Source organism: Argentina silus, assembly GCF_951799395.1.
Source record: "Argentina silus genome assembly, chromosome: 1".
In the NCBI taxonomy this organism is placed as follows: Eukaryota; Metazoa; Chordata; class Actinopteri; order Argentiniformes; family Argentinidae; genus Argentina; species Argentina silus.
The window spans coordinates 9,082,153-9,106,552 of NC_139655.1; positions in this window are offsets into that span (position 1 = coordinate 9,082,153).

Sequence of the window (24,400 nt, forward strand, 5' to 3'; positions counted from 1 at the left end):
GCCACCGCTGTGCCTGCCCCCTTCGGTCTGAGGTGTGACTTGCATAGTGTAGTGTCTACTAGAGTCCTACTCTATTCTATCTATCCCACCTCCATCACAGGGACATATTTATGTTCTTAAAATAAACTAGCCATGGCAGCTAGCAGAAACTAATGAACAATAAGAACATTTCATGCACTGAAACGGACCCTGTGTGCTTTGTGGAGACATTAAAACATTTTGTTTAGCCACTACATTTCTTAGCTGTGCGTGTCAATGCTTGTTTCTGAAAATGTTTAGGCCTATTTCATTTTTAATTTGGAGGACATGTGCTGCAATGCTCTAGCAGACATGAAGTGGCATGTTATAGTGACACGAAGATGATTATCATCATTATATTTTTCTATACTGCCATCTCCAAATGTCTTGTGTTTGTTTTCACTTCAAATGAATTGGTATTTTTCTGTTAAACCACTAGAACTTGAAAACACTAGAAAACATCCAGACCCCAAATATATCTAGGGCCTGGAGGGACTATGATGTGGTCATCCTAATCCTAATGTGGTCATTTTAGTTAACCTATCCTCACTTTTAATGGAGCACAAAGGTGTCATCTTTCATATTCATTATTGTCCAGAATTGATAAAGGGCCAAAGTGCGTTACAGACAATGCTTTTATTGTCTCTCTTCAAGACGTTTTAACAATCCTTGTGTCCATATTTTGCCACCAACCTTGTTAGCCTTGCTCTGAATAATTGAAAGTTGTATTGTTGTAGTTGTTTCTTATGGGGTACATTTCCATCAAGGTGAACAACAGATTAACAACAGCTTTATACTGTACATGCCTGCAGCCATAGATTTTCATATAACTCCCCATAGGGCAGAGTCACTTGTAGTTCACTTATAGAGTCACGTGTAGTTAATCCAGATAATCATAATCAGGAGAAGGTTCATATGTGTTAAATAAATATAAATATAGACATAAATATAGTATGATGTCTATATTCAGCCACCTCTTTTAATTTTAGTTAACTTTTGCATCTCAAATGTAACTGCAAAGATATAATTGGTGTTAACATGTCCAACGACTGGCAACATGAATTTCATAATAAAAAAGACAAACACAAATTTGTGAGATATGTTTCACATAATCCATATTTAATCAAAAACTAAATAAGACCTCATCTACAGTATCTCATGAAAGTGGATACTGATTCAAACCCAAATGTTAATCAAGAGTCTTGACAAAGAAGAAACAGTGAACACTGATTGGCATAAATCAATGTAACTCTGTTTATTGTTGTTTTGTTTCAAGTAAATTGTCTTCAGTTGTTTCTCTTTGCAAGAGTGAACAAACAATTTCTGCTTTCAATATTTAGTTGGCAGTATAGAACCATTTGAAGAAGTATGAGTATAATACTCCAGCATCCTCAATGTTTTGGTATAACTATCCTGGCATATTTACTGTACCTTATATCTCCTATGCCTTTCCTATGAATGGAATTCCAATACAGGAACTAACTCCAGTAATAGCAGAGGGGTTACATCTCCTGACCCTCAATACCACAATGTCACTCCCTTCAATTATAGGCAATATGGAATGAGTGATGGAAAATATGAAAATAAATAATCAAAATCAAGTGTGACTTTGAGGAGTCAAACCAGAATCTATTGTATAATGGCTATGACAAAGAGGCGTGACATAACCCTGGCCATGGGAAGCATTGCCTACTGTAATGACATTTCTGAACATAATCAGCAGTCTAGTGCTCGCTCAATGTCTACCTCAGTAACATCAGTTAGTAGCACAGGCAAATGTTAATGTCTGGGCAACATATTTTTATACTCTGGATCAAATGTGTATTTTCAGTATTAAAGATATGATCAAGAATTATATTTTTTAAGGAGAACCACATTTATGCTGTGTTGAGAAGTGATCCACTCAATCCAGCTCGTAAAACAGCGGTTATGAACAGACATCAATCACATGCAGTGAGAGAAAATAGGCATTCCTCAGATGGGGCAGGCACCTGCCACTGTGAACATAGACATCATGACAAACAAAAAAAAGTAAATGAACTGAAATGATTTACTTCCAGAATTTCAACAGGTACAGTACAATATGTTATAAGAATTGCTGCAGGGTGGACAAACACTATCTTTAACTGATGTTTCCCTGATGTGCTGTATGTCTGCTCTCACACTCCCTGCTGCATGAGGTAAGCCAGTAGTTGTGGGTGCTGCTGGGGTTGGGTCCTCATTGTTCCTCTGTGTTATCTCTTGTGTTTTGAGTAGTTGGTATGTAGACAGTAACAAATTATTATGTAGTACATTTGGCAGTAAGTATGATGATGTTATCTAGTCTTTATAGAAATAATTCTATGTTAAATTAGGAAAATATGGTAAATATTAAAAACGACATGATTGTGACATATAATATATAGCTTTTGTGCTTGACAATTTATTAGTTATGAGGTCAGTTATGTGCAACTACACACTTTTTTCATTTTACTCATTTACTACTGTTCCTCAGGCACAAGTACCAGGCTGTTACGATGTAAATTTCAATCAATTAATTAACTATTCTGTTGATTACTGGTAATTTCCTCATAGTTCAATTTACAGGTTCCATCTATGGTATATATGCAACAACTATGAGTAAATTGCCAGATCTTATTTATTCTGTGGAAAAGTTTTACAATTTAATGGGTAACAGTGTTCACATCAATTTACAGCTCTCATCTATGGTAAATACACAATAACTTTTAGGTAATTATTAGTAATCAACATAGTAGTTACTTGATGATGTCATTAAACTCACACTGTAATGATATGGTACTTGCAGCTGAGGAAAAGGATGGAGTAAAATGTAAAAAGGTAAGTTGTGGTAGCTGTACATAACTGACCTTATAACTAATACTTCATGCAACGACTAGATAACATCATAATATTTACTGCCATATTTACTATTTGTTACAGTCTACATACCAACTACTTACTGTATAATTACGGACCTGTAATCTAAAGTGTTACCATGTTTTGCATGTTCTCTTTGTCTCCATGGCCCCCTGGCTCTCTTTTCAATGTGGCCCTTGAGACGCCTCTGTCTCTAAACTAAGTGGGACACAAAACCTCTCAGAGGGTCCAAGTGAAGGCAGCCCATAGACAATAGAATAATGGGTTTACAACAGAAGTGATGAATATTTCATTGTATGTACATGGTTTGGCATGAGGCGATGATCCCACTGAGGATGAGAGGATAACATTGCAATAAAATGCTGAGGGGCTCACCCCCCCCCACCTCCCTCTTTCCCCACTAAGGAAATATTATTTTAAGCTGTGTTACGTATCCAAATGAGAAATTATCATTGAATAATTTATGCGCTGTGTTTATGAAGTATACTTGGACTCAGCAGAGACACGGACTGTCTGTCTAGTGTGGCGCAGAGGAACCTTGGGGAGGCACTCTTCCACACTGTCAGTCCCTGAATCTCTATCAAGACTCATTTCTATTCAAATTGCAGAATGGTAGCTCATAAACATAGCATTAGATTATGGAAATGAGAGGCTGCATCTATTCTCATTTAATTCCTTTTGGGAGACATTTAATTTTAAACAAATAAATAAATAATCAGGTGTTTATGAAGGCTATTGTGTACATTTAGCAGGGCAAACGGAATAATAATAACACCATTTCACTATGTGCGTTCAATCACCCATCACTGAACACTTCATTATGGCTTTAATCTTCTAAATACGTACAGTAGGACACACAAATTAAGCCAGATGTTTACGTGTTTTAGCATGTTTAGCCATACCCTTATTTCTTTTAAAGCAAAATGCAATGTCAAAATACGTCATGACCTTGAGGGTTGAATATAGACATCATTTTTGAATATCGCTACACTATGAGAGTGCATATGTCACAAACCACAGCATTAAAAACAAAACTGGAGACACCACATCATTTTGGAGACATGAAGCAGCATTACGATAGCTCTGACTATCTCTGGACTAATACATAATGTTATATAATATTGATAATGTAAGATGTGCTACTGCTGTCATCTGAGTAGCAATACACATTGGACACAGCTAATGCATATGGGGTGTTAAACTCACTGTTGTCATGATCATTGTTTTCTGTGTTATTCATTACAAGACACAAGACACAACATTATGACTATATTGTTGGCAGTTAATACCACTGATGTTAATAACTGTGTTATTATTGTATTGTGTGAAAGAAATGGTATTATGAAAACCCAATCAATTCAAATGCTAAATTGGTATTGATATATTTTTTCACAATAAGCTATTATCTCCATCACCTCACACATCTGCTTATCTGCTTCTTGAATCGTATTGTACCCAATCGTATAATTATGTTAAGTCTATATTGAAAAATTATTCTGAGTGGAACTAATTAGCATATAATTAAAAAGGAGGAAAAAAATACCCTGTCAGGAGAGTAATGACGCCCCAGATCTGTCCCATGTCTGTTTTCTTCCAGCATCTGGATGTGGTACAGGTACAACTTTGTCCCCAGGCCAGAAGTGGGCCAGCTTTGGCTTTCAATTTCCTGAGCGTTATCTTTGGCATGAAAATGCCAGACCTTGGCTAGCATGCCGATGTGGCCCAGGTATAACTTTGTTCCCCAGTACTGGTCAACCACACTTAGACCAAAGATGGCCCAGTTACTACAGGAAGTATTAGGGCCACATTCCTCATACCAGAGCTTTCCCATAGCAAATTGCCAACGCTCACCCAGGGCTGGCCCGCCACATTCAGACCAGGTCGAGCACATATAATCCTTGCTGCTTCCGGCACTGAGCCATATGTACCACCACAAGACCAGATCTGGCCCACAATTGTCTGCTGACTGGGTACCATCTCAGGCCAGTCAATTAGAGGATGCGTGTGCCTAGACTAAGCATGTGTGCATGCTTGTATCAGGCAATAGCAACCGGCAGAGGGCTACAAAAGGAAGATTGGCTTGCTAGGTGGTAGGTTGGGGTTGGAGAGCAGGTGTACATCTAAGAATTGCAACTCGAATGCTGTGACTTCAATTCGGCTTCGAGGCAATTCTGGCAAAAGTGCTTCAATGTTTTGCTAACACTTCTCCTGACAACTTATCCTTACACTAACTACTCGAAGTTAATGCCGCCACGTGTGTCTGTCAGCAGGGTAATGACGGCCCAGATCTGGCCCACATCTGTTTTCTACAATATCCGGATGTGGCCCAGGTATGACTTTATTCCCTGTGCCCTGGGTTCCCTTTGTCTGCCATTCCTGAGCCATATCTTTGTTATGAAAAGGACAGATGTTGGTCGGTATATGGATGTGGCCCAATTATCACTTAATAAATAAAACGGTCCAGATATGGGCCTTGTCTGGTTGCTTAAGGCTTGGTGTGGTGATATGGTAAACAAGTAATGGCTTGGCTTAGGTATTACAATCAGATCTGGCCCTGCTCCACTGAAATTGTGATCAAGATCTGCCAACTATATTGCAATCAGATCAGGCCCTGTTATGGTTGTATTATGGCCACGATTTGGTGTCCTTACTCTCACAAAGTCTGCCCACATGCCTTGGTTTAATCCATGCACAGATCACCATTCTCGACACCTTGTTCTGTGGAACGCCTCGTAGAAGGTGAGGCACCATAACTCTTCTCTAGAGAGCCCTAATCTTCCTCCATTGCTGAGCCTGCCTCCAGCCCCAGTTCAGCAAGAGTTTGCAAGGAGTTGAATGAACAGGAGAACAACAACAGCAAGGATAGTGAGATATCGGGCTGTGCCTCCAACACAGTTCTCCAATGTTGATGGAGATTATGGCACAGATCTGGACTCTCTCCCTTCTGCCCAACCTGCTACAGCAAGGTGGGTGCCAAAGATGAGGCCTCGAAGTTGGATATACCCTTCCTGGATGCAGTCCGCAGAGCCTCCTCTGGGCTCAACATTGAGCTTTCTGTGACCTTGCCACCACCCAAGAGGACGAAGCTAGATGGGTTAACCCTGAGGGGTGTTCTACCATCCACACAGCCCTTCTCAGCCAAGGCAATGAGTTGCTCCAGCCACTACGAAGCCCACGTACTTCTTCGTAGTGGCCCAACCTGTCTCCAATGGAAGTCTCACTAGCCGAGTATCTGAACCCAAAGACTGTTGCCTCTGCTGCCCCGAAAAGTGTGGATTTTTTTATATATTAGGTTTGGGGAAACGTGTCCTGAAATCTGAAATTGTGTCTGAGGTCTAACAATTGTGTTAAGGTTGTTAAAATACACCCCTGAATGTTAAAATCATACACAGTCTGAAAATGCATTGCACATTATGCACACGCTAGTTGCAGAGAGATAGATAGATAGATAGGTACTTTATTGATCCCCGAGGGGAAATTAAGGCGTTACAGCAGCTCACATCACAAACAACAACAGCAAAATAAATTGACAATATAATAATATAATAAAATAAAATAGACATCTGAAACATTATATACAGTAAGAACAGTCCAGTATGATTTAACATCCCCCAGCCTGATCACCCCAATCGAGCTAGCTGGAGGAGGAGTTGAAAAGATCTCCTATAGCGCGCCTTAGTGCAACGTGGTTGTAATAATCTGTTGCAGTATTCAAACTCTCATTGGATTATGTCTCATTGAATTTTATTTGAAATATTACATTTAAGATGGCCGACTTTGCTCACTATTTGGCACTTTTTTGCTCATGCAAATTGGATCCCATGGTGTCTTTGTCTGTACCTGCTCGATCAGCACCAGCTTCCTTAACTGCAGTGTACCATCACTCTGGTGGGGTCAGAGCAGCAGCAGCATTTGTTTACTCTAGACCCCGAGAAGGGTATAAGAGAACCATCTGTGAGAACCCAGATCAGTGCCAAATAGGCCTCAGCTGCCTGAGCCTGGCTTATTTTCAGCTGGATTTTATCCTCACCTTCCCCCTTAGACTCTTATTAGTGTCAAAGGGCCATCCTTGTACAGGTGTAGAGATGGGGTGCCAGGTAAAGGCTTTGATATCAATTTGTTGTGCTCATAATGTCATTGGTAATGTGTGCTTGGGGAGCTCAATTTGTTACTGCTGTCATTTGAGTAGAGTAAACCAATTTTTTATCCATTCAAATTAGCTTTGCCTAACTTTTATCACAGTTTTCCTATCCCTAGTCTATTAATATAAAATGAAATAAAACAACCCTTATTTTATACATATCAGAAAAAAATGTAAACATGTGAATTCATAGAAATGTAATGACGAGTTTGATCTTGAGATAGCATTTCACTTTTTCACCATTAAGTAAAACTATTGTAAATCATAGGGATTGCATGCATGTTCAAACAAGCCTACATATCAGGGGTATCTTTAGGTATCAAAGCAATCCAATTGTTTTGCGGTTAATCTTTGATATATTCACATTTTTGAAACTCTGTTTACAATTTGAGCAATGCATCAGTTATTCAACCTCTAAATGCAAAGATTGACACCTACATTCTAATTATCAGCTGCTCACACAATAAAATATAATCAATGAATGTATTAACTCGAAATATGCTAAATATGCATTTAAAAATACTTCTTTCATCTTTCTGGGTACTGTTAGACGTTGATTCTTCTACCAGATTGTACCCATATCTGGCAAAGTAGTCATAATTGGCCACAGACATTGTCAGGCCTTTTTCTTATGTGATCCCTCAATTTTTACCCCAAGTGCCAACTGTTACTCGTTACCCAAACAATGATTAATGTCCAAAGCCAGCACAGCTTGTTTGTATCAATACTTGCTGTCACTGAGATTAATATTTTCAGGCACCCAACATGATGCATTTGAAATAGATGCCTGTCATGAAAACACATTTGAAAAAATCTGCCAGATAACCTGTCAACTCTAATATATACTGTTCTGGCCATTATATTACCTGAGATTCTGAATTAAAGAAATACTCTTTGGCTCCTGTTTAAATGTATTGTTGTATTCTTTGTGACAGCAGAGGACATCAAGGACACACATCATCTTATCCTAACACATGGGCCATCTATGTGCATCTCCCTGATGTGGTATGAATGTAACCTGATGAATGTAAGGAGATGAGGGAGACCCCTCACCTCGTTGCCCCCAAAGAGAATTAGAAAAGAGGGGGCACTGTTAGCATTTTCCATAGAACATCGCGTAACGCTTCTAGTGGAAGTTGCTATTGACTAGCAACCATTTGTTACATTCTTGATCACTCTATACATACTATATTTCTCCTCAACAGAAGATTGAAACAACTCGATATATGTCAGTAAACTAATTAAGAAAAATAGGTTGTTGTCAAGCTGTTTCTTTACAAAAGTCGTACCAAAAAATTGCTGTGAATTTCTCATTCACTTCCCTTGGTCTCTATTTAGAACCTAGTTTCCTCATATACCACAATGCACTCCAATATTAGCTGTTAGGATTACCCCAAAATGCTAAAAGCTTAGGATAAGACGTTGTCTGTCCTTGATGTCCTCTGCTGTCACAAATAATAAAACAATTCCTCATTCTAGGCCTTAGTAGAGTAGGTTGTCCTAGATCACCTTACAGTGAAGTACAGTACCATAGTGGAGCATTCAAACCAATGATACTCAATCATCTACTGAAGAATGAGTAAGTGTCTGACTATTTCCGTGCAGATCAGTGAGCAATATTTTATTAATGACACCCATTATGAATAATCCATGATATGAATCATAAGGCCCAGGGTCTTTCGTGACCATGGGACCTGTGCACTCTGTCGCCCAAGCGTGATATCAAAATAGTACAGAGAGAACAAAAGCTTAGTTATTCAGTAAATACAGACTGACGTTGGATTAACCAAGCCCTTCTTCCTGGCCTCATCCTGGGGACAGAATGGGCAGATTAATAATTAAATGACAAATGTTGGAATTTCTCCCTGGCAGTGTCTATGCTCCATTCCCAGCCTGGCCAAGCTCATATGCCAAATCCTCCCAGACGCAATCAGAAGGAGCTGGAAGTGCCACAGCAAACAAGATCAAGTTTTTAACAGCAGAAACAAAGCTGTCGAGAGGAGAGTGAGCACCAAAGGGCTATATCTTTATCTGAAGATAAGCGAGAGAGGGGGGGACGGGGGCCTGCATGCAAATGTAGGGACATGAATTTCTGCTGACCCTTGGAGCATTGTTGTTCTATCAACAGAGCATACTGTTAGCATTTCTTAGATATGGCTTCACCTGATGAATGAGTGTGACTACTCTAAGGGCAGAAAGAGGCATGCAATTTCTGTTTGCTGAAATTCCCAAGACTTCTTTTTTTCTTTTTCTACAGATTTTCATGTTGCTTTCCACAGCATAGTACTGTTCATCCTAGAATAATCAGACTGCCACACTTGCTTTGCCATGCAAACATAGGCTTAACTGAAATCAGCGTAGCAGATAGCATTTTAATTCTCAGACTGTTGTGAAACTGCAAGCTATGGATGGATATATTTCCGTTTAACAGCGATATATTTAGTGAAACCCTTCCTTGAAATAGAAACCAGTTGCAAGACTTCCTACCAACCACCTTTGTATAATTCATTATGAATGCATGTATAGTCTGTTCTATCACATCATAATGCATAATAAATAACCCCTGCTTTGAGAATGCAAAGCAGGTCATGGCTCTAACCTTTTTGACTGCATGGAAGCAATACATCCATTGATAATGCATTACACACGGTCGAGTGGAAGGTTGTAACACTCACTTACACTCGATGTGTGTTGCGTCACAACCTTATATAGGTAATATGCAGATATTCACAGAGAATATTGATTGATTTATGAATGTCAATATTTAGCATCTATGATCAAGGTAACTGAATCAACCACTCAAATGAGTGGTGAGTTGTACGGGTTGATCTCTGCATTCAATATGATGGCAGAGCCCAGCCCACTAAGCTGAGGGAACCACCAAATACATGGGCAGTGGACCTACTATGAGCAATCACACTCTCAGAAAGTGATGCCTGTTACATTTAGCAGTCTGTCTCCTAAAGCGTCAGGAATATTTTTAAAGCAAAAGACTTAAACCAAAAACACATTTCCCTGCATTGCTTGTAGTCAATGTTCATATGGGTGAGTGGGAAGCACATAAAGGTACCAAAACAGCTCTGTACCCAGGCAGCAGACAATTGTGGGACAGATCTGGTGGCACATATGGCGAGTAGAATGTGGGGGGCCAGCCCTGGATCAGAGTTTGCAATTTGCTATGGGCCAGCTTTGGTATGAGGAATGTGGCCCTGATGCGTTCCTGTCGTAATCGGGCCACTTTTCGCCCAAATGTGGGTGAGAGTTGGCCTTTTGCTCATGAACCAGCTCTGAGAAGTGATACCAGACAACTAGTCTGATCTGGTTGTAGTACAGTTGCCAGATCTGGTTGCCTTAACTAAGCCAGGTCGAAAAATAGTAAATAATAATGTTTGTTCCCTGTGCCAGAAGTGGACCAGCTCTGATGGCGGTACCTAAGCCAATCATCACCATGAAAAGGCCACATATTAGTCAGCATGTGGACCACTTGAAATTATGGCCCAGAAATGGGCCAGATAAGGTTACCACATATAAGCCTTAAGCAACCAGACCTGGCCTATATCTGAACCATTTATCAAGTGATAACTGGGCCACATCCACATACCGGCCAAGGTCTGGCCATTTCATGGCAAATATCAGGCTCAGGTGTGACGGCAGAGTAAGTCCACTTCTGGCCCGGGCAACAAAGTCATACCTGGGCCACATCCACATGCCGGCCAAGGTCTGGCCTTTTCATGGCAAAGATAAGGCTCAGGAATGGCAGCCACAGCTGGCCCACTTTTGGCCTGGAGAACTAAGTTGTATCTGAGCCACATCCAGATGTGGAAAAAAGACGTGGGCTAGACCTGGGCCGTAATTTCTTAGCTGACTGGGTAATTGCACTGGAATAGTCATTGTAAATGATCTTCCCATGAAGCAAGTATTTAAAGGGATAGGTCAACCAAAGTACACATGCATGATTTTCAACTTGCCTGCTGTTATAGATTGAGGCCGACCAGATGCTGCTGAAAGTAAATAACACAATTAAAAATATGTTCTGAAAACTGCCTGGATTGTTTGAAAATAGTAGAAAATCATGTTAATCATGTTAATGTGCAATTTCTGTGAATTATACCTCTAAGAACTCTGAGAAACGGTAGGCTCTCCATCTGACCCTTTACAGTGGTTTTAGGTTAGGTCACGAAATATACAATGTGATCCAGATATGACATTTGATGTACAGTGTAAAGACTGACTGTTCTGTTCCATATACAGTAGGTTCCCCCTCAGGACAAGAAGAAAAAAAACAGGCAGCAAACAAAAGGACAATCCTTTGTGTGACAACGGCCTTGATAAACACAAAACCCTAACTGGATGTGTGAATGGTTTGGTAGGGAATAAAATGCCTATTATGTCTATTGGCTGTTGGCCAAAATAACAGATGTCCAGAGAGCAGTCGTGACAAACAAGACAATGGGACAATATGCCTGAATATAACAGAGAAAATCTGTATTTCTCGCCTCACAAGGTCCAGATTACAACAGCCAAGATATGTAACAACATTCTCAGGTAATGGAAGCGACTGTATGTATGAACTAAGCTGTCAGGTAAATATCTCCACATGTTGTAGAGACTAAAACAACAGTATCAAACTATTACGATGAATGACAGCCCATTCACAAGCATTTTCCGTATAGTATGTCACGGCAACAACATTAGCAAAGGTAAAATTGATTTAATCTACAATAATATCTCAGTTACTAATACAGAGAAGGCCTACCTGCTCATATGTAGCATCATAATAAAGCAGAATGCAGTGGAGAAATTGCATTGATGCCCCTAGTGTCGTGTTCATAAAGGGCCAATCCAGCGCCTAAGACAAGCCCAGTTCTAGTGTATTATTATAGTTGTAGTGTCTTTCTTGAAAGATTAATTATTTGAAATTGTAACAATTCCTGTTTTCCAGGAAATCTTTTTAAGTTAAACATCTGACCTGGGCCTTCACATAACAAAGCACTTCAGGCAACCACATACTGTACCGTACAGTATACACTTAGTCACTCTTTCCCTATTGGAATACTGTAGTTGTCTTTCAGTTGACTTGGTACCCAATTCGCTGAAACCCTATTCAATCACACCTGGAGCAGAACGGGAGTGTTTTGCATGGCAGCTTTGTTTTTCTTTGTCCTGTTGTGAGGTTCTCGTCATGAGTTGTGAGTAGCATTGTTTGAAGTTCAGACTCGCTCCTTTATGCTTTCCCTCTTGTCAGCCTCATTTCTCCCACTTTGAACAGTGAGTGAGGTCGCGGGGTCTATCTTTTCTCCTGATTGCTCTGCATTGGCTAGGGAGACCTCGGTGGGCGGAGATAGCACAGCTTTTTTACAAATGACCTTGGCTCTCATTGCGCAGGGATGTAGCTGATGAGAGGTCCAATTTACACTGGGATTGGCCCCCGAATGGGTTTCTGCACGTTTAGGGGTGCTAGAGTCCCCTCCACAGCAAATCTACATGACCTCAAGAGCATTTGAGGGTTGGCTTGAGAGGTGTGGTGTGGTGCCTTTTCAGTGTTCCACTCCCACAGCCCTCTCCTTCTTACAGGACTTGCCACTAAAGGCCATCCAGCATGCCATGTTGGTCCAGGTGAAACGATTATAGGGGCTCACCCCCTGGTCCGTCGTTTTGCGAAGGGAGTGCGCCGCATCCGTCTGGTCTCCAGACCACCTATCCCATCCCTGGTTCTTGATGCGCTTACAAACGTTTGATCAAGCCTTTGGTGACCTTGTCTTATAAGACTGCTTTGTTGCTAGCCTTGACCGCGGTCCAGAGCGGTAGCTACTTCCATGCGCTCTCAGTTCATCCTTCATGCATTCAGTTTGCCCCTGGCGACTCCAGGGTGACAATACGTTCTAATGCCGCAATGCTGCATTTGTTCCCAAAGTCATTTCTAGCCATAATTTGCGGTATGTAGCCCGGTTCTCTGAAGGAGACATCTCACCAGATTGCCCCTCTTTTATGGGCAGGTGAAGAGGTGGTTCACAGAATGAAATGGCAGTGCATTGCAGTAGCCTTTATAAGGTGGCTGGGGCGGGGTCAGCCATGAAAAGCACTCCTGGCCTGTCCCAGGCGTGATTGAATAGGGTTTCAGCGAATAGGGTACGCAAGGGTCCATATCCCATAGTGAGATATCTCCTTCAGAGAACAGGTTTACACAACTATGCATCCCTCCCATACTCTCTCTTAATTCCCTCAGTTTGAGCCTGGCAACAGATTAGAAATGTACACCCCTTTACACTGGAGAGTGTTGAGCTGACAAAGATTATTATCCTTCTTAGTTTTCTACACAGCTTATACTGCTATATAAATAGCAGTATAGCCTCATTGGACAGTCATTGGACCGCATCTCATTGGACAGTCATTGGACCACATCTTAATCCTCAGGAACATTGCGTAAATTAGAATTAGCATTTATATTCTGTGCCCATAAACATCAACTGGTGTTCAAAAAGAAATGCATAAAGTAACAAACAGTTATTTCCAAGAAAATAGGGACACATCCATGCTTCTGCTCTGCTGAACCTGCTCTGTTGGAATACATTCACTGTAGAAGGTCATCTCTATGACATAATTTGCTGATCTTAATGACTGTAAGGTACTGTAGAAATAATGAATGGGCTAGTACTGTAGGTTTAACTTATACATAAGGATGTAGTGGCTTAAAAGTGAACTCTGGAACTCTGGAAGCTAGTAGAGATGGTAGAGATGAGGGGTGTTGCGTTTTCATCAATGCTAGTGCTGACAATGCTAGAACACATGGTGGGTAAATTGGGTGGGCCATTCTCCATACAAAAACGATCTGTGTCCCACTAACTCCATAGGTATAAATATGGAATAGGTAGGTATAAATAGGTATAAATATGGCTGGATAGGGACGTTTTTTAGGGTTAAGGTGGTAAAAGAAAACGATTGTATCAATACACATTATGTGTGGGATCAATGGTACATATTTTCAAACCAAGAAGCTTTTGCTGTCTCTCAAAGAAAATCACTAGAACAGAGTGTAGCTGGTGTTTGAAAAACTGAAGCTATCACTCCACAGGGAATGGAGGGAACCAAACATAGATTCAGCCCTGCTTTGCTTAAGTCAAATAACAATTCCCATGTGAGTATTCTTTTTGTTTGTTTGTTCTCCTAGTACATACAGAACTCTTGTGGGAGTTTTTGTGAGATTCTGAAAAGAGGACAATGAATGAGACAGTTGACAAAAACACCTTAAATAGCACTAGGAAACCATTTCCTAACAAACACTTTCTATTTTTGTTGGCACATGAAAAATGTACTTACTTTCTGTATATGAAGTTAACATATTGGAATCCAACCACTTCAATAGTCAAAACCGTTCAAACTCAAAGCAAAATTAGACATAATTATGGTGCAATTAAAATAAAACATTTTTACATTTTTAGCACCCTGACTTGCAAATTCTGGTTTGAATCATGGGTGGACATTTTTTTATGATAATTCTCGTTTGGACACTGCTGTTTATGTCTGCTTATGCCTTCCCCTGACAATTTACCCGAACCTTAACCACCCAAAGTTAATGCCTAATACTGCCTAACCGCCATGCAAGTCGTAATTCACGTACCTAACCTAAACCACTCAAAATGAATGCCTAATATTGCCTTACCGCCCTACAAGTCGCATTTGTTGCTTTTCATACAAACTGGGAAGTAAGATTTCATATGAATTAGATGTTCTTCTTTTTGTATGAATTCATGCAAATTTAGTGTGAGATCCTGTTGAGATGAAGGTTATATGATGTAACATTCTGTTCCACATGTTTGCACTTAGTCTGATGCTTTCAAAATAGGGATCATGGGATTTTAATGAGGGTCAACATGAAAGCCACAAGTGCATTTTCAATCATATCTCATACTGGTATCAATTCATGCTTTATGCTAAAGGCTTAGGTGCATGTCCAAATCTCAAAGTTAGGCAGTGTCCCTGAAGGTCTCGATTTAGTGTTACCTTAAGTAGTAAGTGAATGTACTGTATTGTAGTTTTGCATTGGAACATTAAAAACATACAATGTGAGGATTAAATTAGTCAAATTCGGCATACAATTAGGATGGTAGAAGCACTTTATACTGGGCTGTATGAAATGATTTAAGTTTAGCTCACAAAGAAATCCTAGACACACAAGTACTGGAATCAAACCCAGTCTACTGTAAATGTACTATAAATGTAAAGTAGAAATGTATGAACCCTGTCATGTCCTCACCCTTTTCATCAATATTACAATTATACATCAATTATTGTAAAACAATCCCAACGTGATTATGTAAAATTGGTTGACATGAATATGGATGATCAAATCAACAATGCAAGGTTTTCTTCCCTTCCTGGTATTCTTTGAATGCCTGTTTCATCCATGACAAACCGAGAAATGTGATTCACTAGTAATCAAATTCAGTCTCTAAAGCCAAAGACCTGCCTGAGGCTAGATAAGAATGAGGTCTTTTATGAATATTGTGCTTTGTTGTTTTATAAAAGTGCATTTTCAGCATTGAAATGAAATTATGGGAAAAGAAATACTCCCCTGGGAAGGATGTCGCAAACGAGAGTAAGACTTAGAATTGAGTAACAAAAGTATGTTTTTATTTCTGTACTTTTTTCTTTTTTTTCTTCTTTAAATTTACATTTTCTTTCACCACAATGAAGCCTCACTTTCTTTTCCTACTATTTCCCCACTCCTCAAAATGTATGGAAAATATCAGGTTCTTAAACTAGATAGAGGCTTGGCTTGAAATGAGTCAGAGCTAGTGAACCCAAATGCAGAACACAGAGTCTGGACACAGGTATAAAATAATAGGAAGGAATTGGGGAAAACGGGAAGGCAGGGTAGACTGGGCACACAGGTAGGCAGGGCAGGCAGGGCTGGTAGGCGGGGCAGGCAGGGCAGGATAGCGGGTAGTCCAGGCATTGGTCGAGACACGGGCAGGCAGTTCTAGGGAAGTCAGATAAGCCGACAGGGGTTAGGCAGAAGCACTGTCCAGAAAACACTCATAGATCCGAAACCAGGAATCAACAGACTAGAAATGCTGGGACGTATAGGTAGGAAGTACTATGGAGAACTGGCAAAGAGTGGACGGAAAATCAGGGTATAAAACACATGTGGGTGATGAGTAGACGAGCCGCAGGTGTGTAGATCGGCAAGTGGAGATGATGATGTGAATAGGCCGACATAGCCTTAGTGGAAGTGGAGGGCGTGACATGGCTAAATGTAACACATGCTGGTCTCGTATCCTAAACAGTTCAAATACAAACAATATGACTGTAGGAAGTACATAAATAGCAGAGTAGATAATGTTGATCATTTTGTAAAGGAGTCTGAAAGTCAAAACTCTCTTTACTTTTAAGGAAAACCCCTAAAATTTAATGATATCTTGAGGGTCATGACTTATTAAAATTGTGTGATTATAATGCATTGTGGGACTATGTTTACCTTTAAAATAGAATACAGAAGTTAAAGGATTTCAGTTGTGCAATCCCAGAGGACAGACAGTGCTTCAGAATTAGGCCTGGTATTGCTGGGAAAAGGGAATGAATCACCGTGACTAATACCCTGAAATGCTCCCTTCTGTGTCAACGCTGCAGTCAACAAAGAAATATGTTGCAAATGGTAGCAGTAATGGCTCCATGATTTGCCCCTCTCTTTAAGTCCTAACAACAGAAATGAGTTGGAAAATGTGTTCTCCCAGAGTGATGATGACTCCCACGGCTGAATGTTTTCCTTTGTTTGCAAAGCTCCCCTGACTGCCGTTAGGACCACAGGTTGTTATTCCCCTGGTACTACACTGATACAGGGGGCGGCCAACCCTGCTTCTGAAGAGATATAGTAGAATATGCACACTTTTGTTCTGGCCCAACATTAGTCACCTGACTCTACTAATTAGCTGCTCACCTAAGCCTTGGTAAGCTGATTCAAGTGTGTGAGTGCACGGCAAGAACAAAAGCCTGCACACCTCATAGTTCTCCAGGAGTAAGGTTGGCCACCCCTGTGGCAAAATTAATCAATCAATCAATCCATCAACCAACTACCCTGCCTGTCTGTCTGTCTATATAATCTTCTGTATCTACCCATTTCTCAGCATGTTACCAGGGAACACATGGCAAAAAAACACTGCCTGCTTTATCTCCACCATTCCTGTCTTCCAGGTGAGTCCATCAACAGATCATCCCTTCCCACTGAGAATGGAATCAAACTCAGAGTGCGTTCTCTTCTCCCTTCTGTCACTTCTCATTAAAGCGATATGAATCACTTCTGACACAGGGTAATTGGTAGATGGTAATTTCTGAAAGGAAATTCTATGAAGAGAAATTATGCTTTGGATTTGAGATCTATAGGATTATGCCATGTAGAGTGAGATTGCTGATTAACTACTTCCTCCCACTGCTTCCCTCTCTGATAGGAAAGGTTGCCTCTGGTTCAGCAGTTGGGAGGCAGTGGTTATCTACCCACTGATAATCCCACAACCGTGTCTTGATATTATTCTTCATGCGTCATCTCTATTTCTATCTCACACCCATTTATCAAGGAATTATTTCCACTCAGATCTCCAGAGAAAACCCACACTGTAACACAAATAAGTCGCAAAGGGAGCAAGATGGTTTCTCAGGTTTTATCTGCATCAAGGGATGTTGAGAGAGGAGCTGTAGAAGTGCAGTCTAGAAACACATTAATGAATAACTGCATGCTGAAGTGAATATACAGTATGTGTGTTTGCCTAGACAGTGATATTTGTGAAAAATTAATCTTTCTTTTGCATTCAAGTCAGGATGACTGTACAGTATGACTGACAGAGGATATGTGAGGATACTTATCTTAGAATATTTATTTCCAGTGTATTCAGTAATTGAGTCATGAACAGATTGATTTGAAATGATATTATGCCTTTGTAAATGATTTGGTTCAGATAACACGTCCATTACTAAGTTTGTCCTGATTTACAATCAAATGAGTGCATGTTTGTACAAAGTATTGTCAGAAGCAAACATGAGTCTGTAAAAATGTGTACACACTAATAACATCAGATGGTTGAGATGGTAGTTAACCCAGGGGACAAAAGTAATATTAGAGTATATAATAGTGCTGTCAAATTAATAAGTAATCTAAAAGGAGTCCACTGTTTTTTTTTTTTTTGTTTTTTTTATACAGGGGAAAACACACTGAGACCAAGGCCTCATTTGCAGGTGCACTCTGTCCACAATATCTATACAATTACAAAACAACACAGACAAAATACAACACAGTTAAATACAGAAATCAACACATCATATAAAACCATAATGTATCAGGAGAAACAATCACATTATTTACCAAAGAGGTCCTCAATCAACACCCTAAATTGGCCAAGTGGCAGCAGAACAACCAACTGAAATATTTGTTGTAGAATGTTCCAGCAGTGAGGTGCAGCATAACTAAAAGCGGATTCACCCAATTCGGTGGAGACCCAAGGAACCTCAAGAGTTAACCAACTCTGACAACGAGTTAGCTAATTTATGTTCTTGAATTATAATAATGAGGTTAGGTAAGCCGGCAGTAGGTGCAGTGCAGTAGGGCTTAATACACAAAAAGGGAGTAATGAAGAGATTTACGGGACTTTAACGAGATCCAGCCAACCTTTTGCTAAAGTATGCAATGATGAGTATTAAAATGTTCACCTGTGATAAAGCAAAGGGCGCTATGGTAGAAGGGCATCTAAAGATTTAAGAGTGGCTGCTGCATTTTGGTAGATGATATCACCATAATCAAGCACTGGCATGAAGGTTGATTGCACAATCAAATTAAATCTTAGCTTTTTAACAAACTCCTCTGTATGTTTTCTGAATGTCAAATCTTTATCAAACCAAATGCCCAGGTATTTATAAATGGGGAATACGCTCATTGGGGGCACCACCCAAAGTACATATGCGTAAATCAGGTAAATTTTCATGTGATTTAGTAAATAACATATTTGGTTTTTCCAGCATTAAGCACCAACCGCAGCTCAACAACTGCTCTCTTCAGGACAGCGAATGCAGACCATAGCTCAGAAAGAGCCTGGTCAATCATGGGTGCAATAGAATATACAACAGTGTCATTAGTATATAGATGCAGGTTGCGATTATTTACAGATAATCCAATACTGTTAATGTAAATAGTAAAAAGAACTGGACCAAGAATCGATCCTTGTGGGACACCCTTTGTTATGTCTAGAAAACCTGATTTGAAGTCAGTGAAGACACACTGCGTTCCTTCCATTAAATAATTTTCAAACTAGCTACATGAAGCCTGATCCAGGCCTATTTCAAATAATCTCTGAATGAGTAGGTAATTGTCGACTGTATAAAATGCCTGGGAGAGATCTATAAATAAGGCAGCACAATGTTTTTTTTTTTCTGATCTAAGCAATTTAACACATCATCTAAGACAAGCGTAGCAGCTGAGACTGTGCTATGACCAGGTCTAACGCCAGATTGGTGCACATTTAGAACAGAATGGAAGATAAAAAGGTTCTAATACTTTGGAAAGGCAAAATAGCTTAGATATTGGGCGGTAGATATCTAGGTTGGAGGGGTCACCACCTAAAAAAATCCAGGCAGGTGCAATCGGTAGGCTACCCAACTCTTATCCTGGGTGCCATCGGAAAAGGGAATGTCTTGCTTACAGCCTTCCAGGGGCACATAAATACAGCCATCCTACTTGAGATTTTCCACTATCCCTCCCTCCTCCCTTTATGACCTCACCATCTTTAGAATTATTGCCTCCTCTATGTCAGGGCGCAGCAAACATGATTCTAGGATTTTATTGAATTGAATTCTATCGAATTTCCCAAACAGTAAAAAGATCAAACCTAGATAAACTAATAATTACGAAATAATTAACCTAGTCAGAAGCTTAAACTGTTCTTATTTGCTCTGTACTTGGTCAAGTCCTACTGAGTGGACTGACGTTTGCATAGTCATCTAAAGAAATAGAAATGATAGGAGTGAGCTTGGCCCTTGCAATTAGACGCTTAGTCCTTAGCAGAGACCCCCGGAGAGGGTGATGTTAGTTGGCTCACAGTCAGTGACATCCATATTACTGTGGGGAGGCCTAATTGGTTTCTGGTTACTGTTCGACTCATTAGAGTAACCAATACATGTCCATCTGCTTTTCCTTTGATATAATCTTGAGTAAATCAGAGTATGAACCACTTTTGTGTGGTTGTACTGTAATGAGGTATCTATCTATCTATCTATCTATCTATCTATCTATCTATCTATCTATCTATCTATCTATCTATATCTATATCTATATATACAGTATATACACTCACCGGCCACTATATTAGGTACACCTGTCACCTGTTCAACTGTTCTGTAACACAAATATCTAATCAGCCAATTACATGGCAGCAACTCAATGCATTTAGGCATGTAGACATGGTCAGGACAACCTGCTGAAGTTCAAACCAAGCATCAGAATGGGGAAGAAAGGTGATTTAAGTGACTTTGAACGTGGCATGGTTGTTGGTGCCAGACGAGTTGGTCTGAGTATTTCAGAAACTGCTGATCTACTGGGATTTTCACGCAGAACCATCTCTAGGGTTTACAGAGAATGGTCCAAAAAAGAGAAAATATTCAGTGAGCGTCAGTTCTCTGGGCGAAAATGCCTTGTTGATGCCACAGGTCAGAGGAGAATGGCCAGACTGGTTTGAGATGATAGAAAGGCAACAGTAACTCAAATAACCACTCGTTACAACCAAGGTATGCAGAAGACCATCTCTGAATGCATAACACGTCGAACCTTGAAGCAGATGGGCTACAGCAGCAGAAGACCACACCGGGTGCCACTCCTGTCAGCTAAGAACAGGAAACTGAGGCCACAATTCGCACGGGCTCACTAAAATTGGACAATAGAAGATTGGAAAAACGTTGCCTGGTCTGATGAGTCTTGATTTCTGCTGCGACATTCAGATGGTAGGCTCAGAATTTGGCGTAAACAACATGAACGCATGGATCATCCTACCTTGTATCAACGGTTCAGGCAGGTGGTGGTGGTGTAATGGTGTGGGGGATATTTTCTTGGCACACTTTGGGCCCCTTAGTGCCAATTGAGCATCGTTTAAACGCCACAGCCTACCTGAGTATTGTTGCTGACCATGTCCATCCCTTTATGACCACAGTGTACCCATCTTCTGATGGCTACTTCCAGTAGGATAACGCGCCATGTCACAAAGCTCACATCATCTCAAACTGGTTTCTTGAACATGACAATGAGTTCACTGTACTCTAATGGCCTCCACAGTCACCAGATCTCAATTTAATAGAGCACCTTTGGGATGTGGTGGAACAGGAGATTCGCATCATGGATGTGCAGCCAACAAATCTGCAGCAACTGCGTGATGCTATCATGTCAATATGGACCAAAATCTCTGAGGAATGTTTCCAGCACCTTGCTGAATCTATGCCACAAAGAATGAAGGCAGTTCTGAAGGCAAAAGGGGGTCCAACCCGGTACTAGCAAGGTGTACCTAATAAAGTGGCCGGTGAGTGTGTATGTGTAAAAATCCATCTATCACGAGCACATGCCCCCTCAGATTTGTTCTTTCGTTTTATTTTTTCCAATGTATAATTTCACATAATACACTTCAAAATGTGTTCCGACACTTTATTATGATCATTTCGAAAAATATCCTTCACTGGTATTTTGCTGAGGGGACTCAATGGAATGGACCAGGCAAAGTAGCTTCTTGATTCCCTCTAGATTAATAAATAAACACAAATGTTTCGTAATCTGTCTGTCTGTCTGTCAGTATGATTAGTATTAATTTCTATCTGTCTGTCTATCCATCTATTAACCTTACTGGACTGTGTACAGTACCAAGCTGTTGTTGTCTTGCTGTTGTTCACCTAATCTATAAAATATATTTTTTATTGACTTTCCATTCTGAATTGATCTGAAATGAATTGTCTAAGTATGTGCCGTAACAGAAAACAGGCTATTCCATATTATTTTAGATTATAGTTCTTAAGATGTGTTGTTTCTTGACTTTGCAATAGCTATGCAAATTAATCATAGCACCCCCTGAAAGATGTGTTCGGTAGAGGGGAGTGGTTTTCTGCAAAATATTTTAAAGTAAATTGACTCTCATTATGCTAATTGAAATGAGTGACACAATCATCAAAACAAAATGGGATTATAATCAAATTATGAAGATAGGCTAGAGGAAATAAGATGGTGTTTTTCATTAAGTTAAGTCACAAACTCATTTAAGAAATTAATTAATTCTGCACCCAAACACCCTTAAACCTTGCTTGTTGGGATAATGTCAGATGTGTTTGTATTTAACACACTCAACGGTTGAATAAGTTTGGTTACAATATGAATAGGCTTTTTGCCAATGTAACAAACAGTATTTTCAATGTTGGGGAAACACTATACCTAGAAAGACCTACCATACTATGTTAAGTAAATGAAACCATTCACATAAAAAATATTTGTGTAGTATTACTGTACAGCACATATACGTGCCATGTGTGTTGTGGTCATGGGTATTTTTAGATGTAAAATACATCAATCGACATTGCATGAAACAAAATCATCAAACTTTTCTAACTGTAAACAATGAAAACATAAGAAATAGTGTGAGGGCCACTATCATTAGACAAATAAATGTGGTAAAATATACAAAAAGTAAAAGTGATATCTCAGCACCCATTTAATATTCAATGGAAATCTCTTCTTTCTTTTTTTTATTCCACTGGTAACAGGAGGGATATGTACATTATACAGCAAATAATAACAACTAAGTCTCTCTGAAAAAAAAGATGTTGCAAATCAGTACATTTGTTTTTAGTAAATACTAAAAGTATTTTCTTGACCGTTGACTTTAAACCTAATGTGGCTTTAAGAATCTAATCAAAAATATAAAGAATTGACAATGGGGCAGAGATAAACCCTGTTTGAGCAATTATGCCATATTTGGTGATGAGATCCCCTGAATGCACATTTATTTCACAGCTGCCACATTGTGTGATAGTCATTTTCTTTAAATTGAGTCTTTCATAGGACGAAGGTTTCCTGGTGCACTGCTAAAAACAGTATAAGGAGCCGAGCCAATCTAACCCTTGCACAATGGTTCATTGGAATGATTAGATGTAAATAAAGTAATTACCCCATCCTGGAGTTTGACAAAGCCCCTGCATATAATAGGCATCATTATGGTGTACTGTGGACAAGTTTGCTGAACCTCTCTACCTTTGGAGGAAAGCAATTTTGATCTAAATTGATTGCTATGGGATTATCCAGGATTCATTAAATATTAAGGCATTGACTTTTACTAATATACATAATTAGGGTTTATTCAAACTCAAAAGAAATTGGCATAAAATGTGCATGGAAAGTGATTCATTACCGAGCTGGTACTCAATTCATCAATTATGATTTTCATTAAATAGTGTAATTAAGTATACTCAAGCTGAATGGATGTAGTTTAAAACTCTCATTACCTTGTTATTTGGATTAACAAATACGTTTTGCGATATATTGCAGCATCTTGACATCCAAGAACAGAGAATAAATTATCCATCAACAAAGCCATGGGAAAATGAATATTTAATTAGGGGACAGAGAAACGTTTAATGTCATAATTTGATAACCTAAACAACAACCTACAATATCTGACTCTCCAAATACAAAAGCTATTTTGATCTTCCTTACATTAAATTATTGTTTCCGTCAGAGTTTATCTAAATCCTCATTAAAGTGACCTTTTTGGTAGTTCTACTTGCTACAGTCTCATTTTCTATTACCTGTATGGAGACATGTTTGTAGATTACAAATGTAATCTCAACATTGTGGTTGCAGTATGAGTCCAATCATCAAGCTAGCGTGGTTTTGGGAAAGTGGCTTTTGGTCAACAACCACAAACTCCTTAACAAGGGGGCGACTGTTGGCTATAATCTTGTGACTGGCTGCTCAGTGAACAGACAATGAACATGCCACATGCTCAATTAACTACTGTATCAAAAAACTGTAAGGGATAACACAACGCTAATGCCTTCTACTACTGTCTCTCTCTAGACATATGGAGCACTGAGGAAACAGACATGCCTGTCAATTAATTCAATTCAACGCGTAATGTCCAAATATGTTCATGACATTCTAAGAGGATTATACCACTGTCCTTTCCAGTTATGACTTCACTTGATATATCTACCAGATATGACTTCACTTGATATATCTACCAGATATGACTTCACTTGATATATCTAACATGATGCAAACATGCACCCATCGCTAGGCACCCATCGCCTTTGACTCATCCGTGGCTTACTGTATGATGATGTGATGTGTTCCTAAAG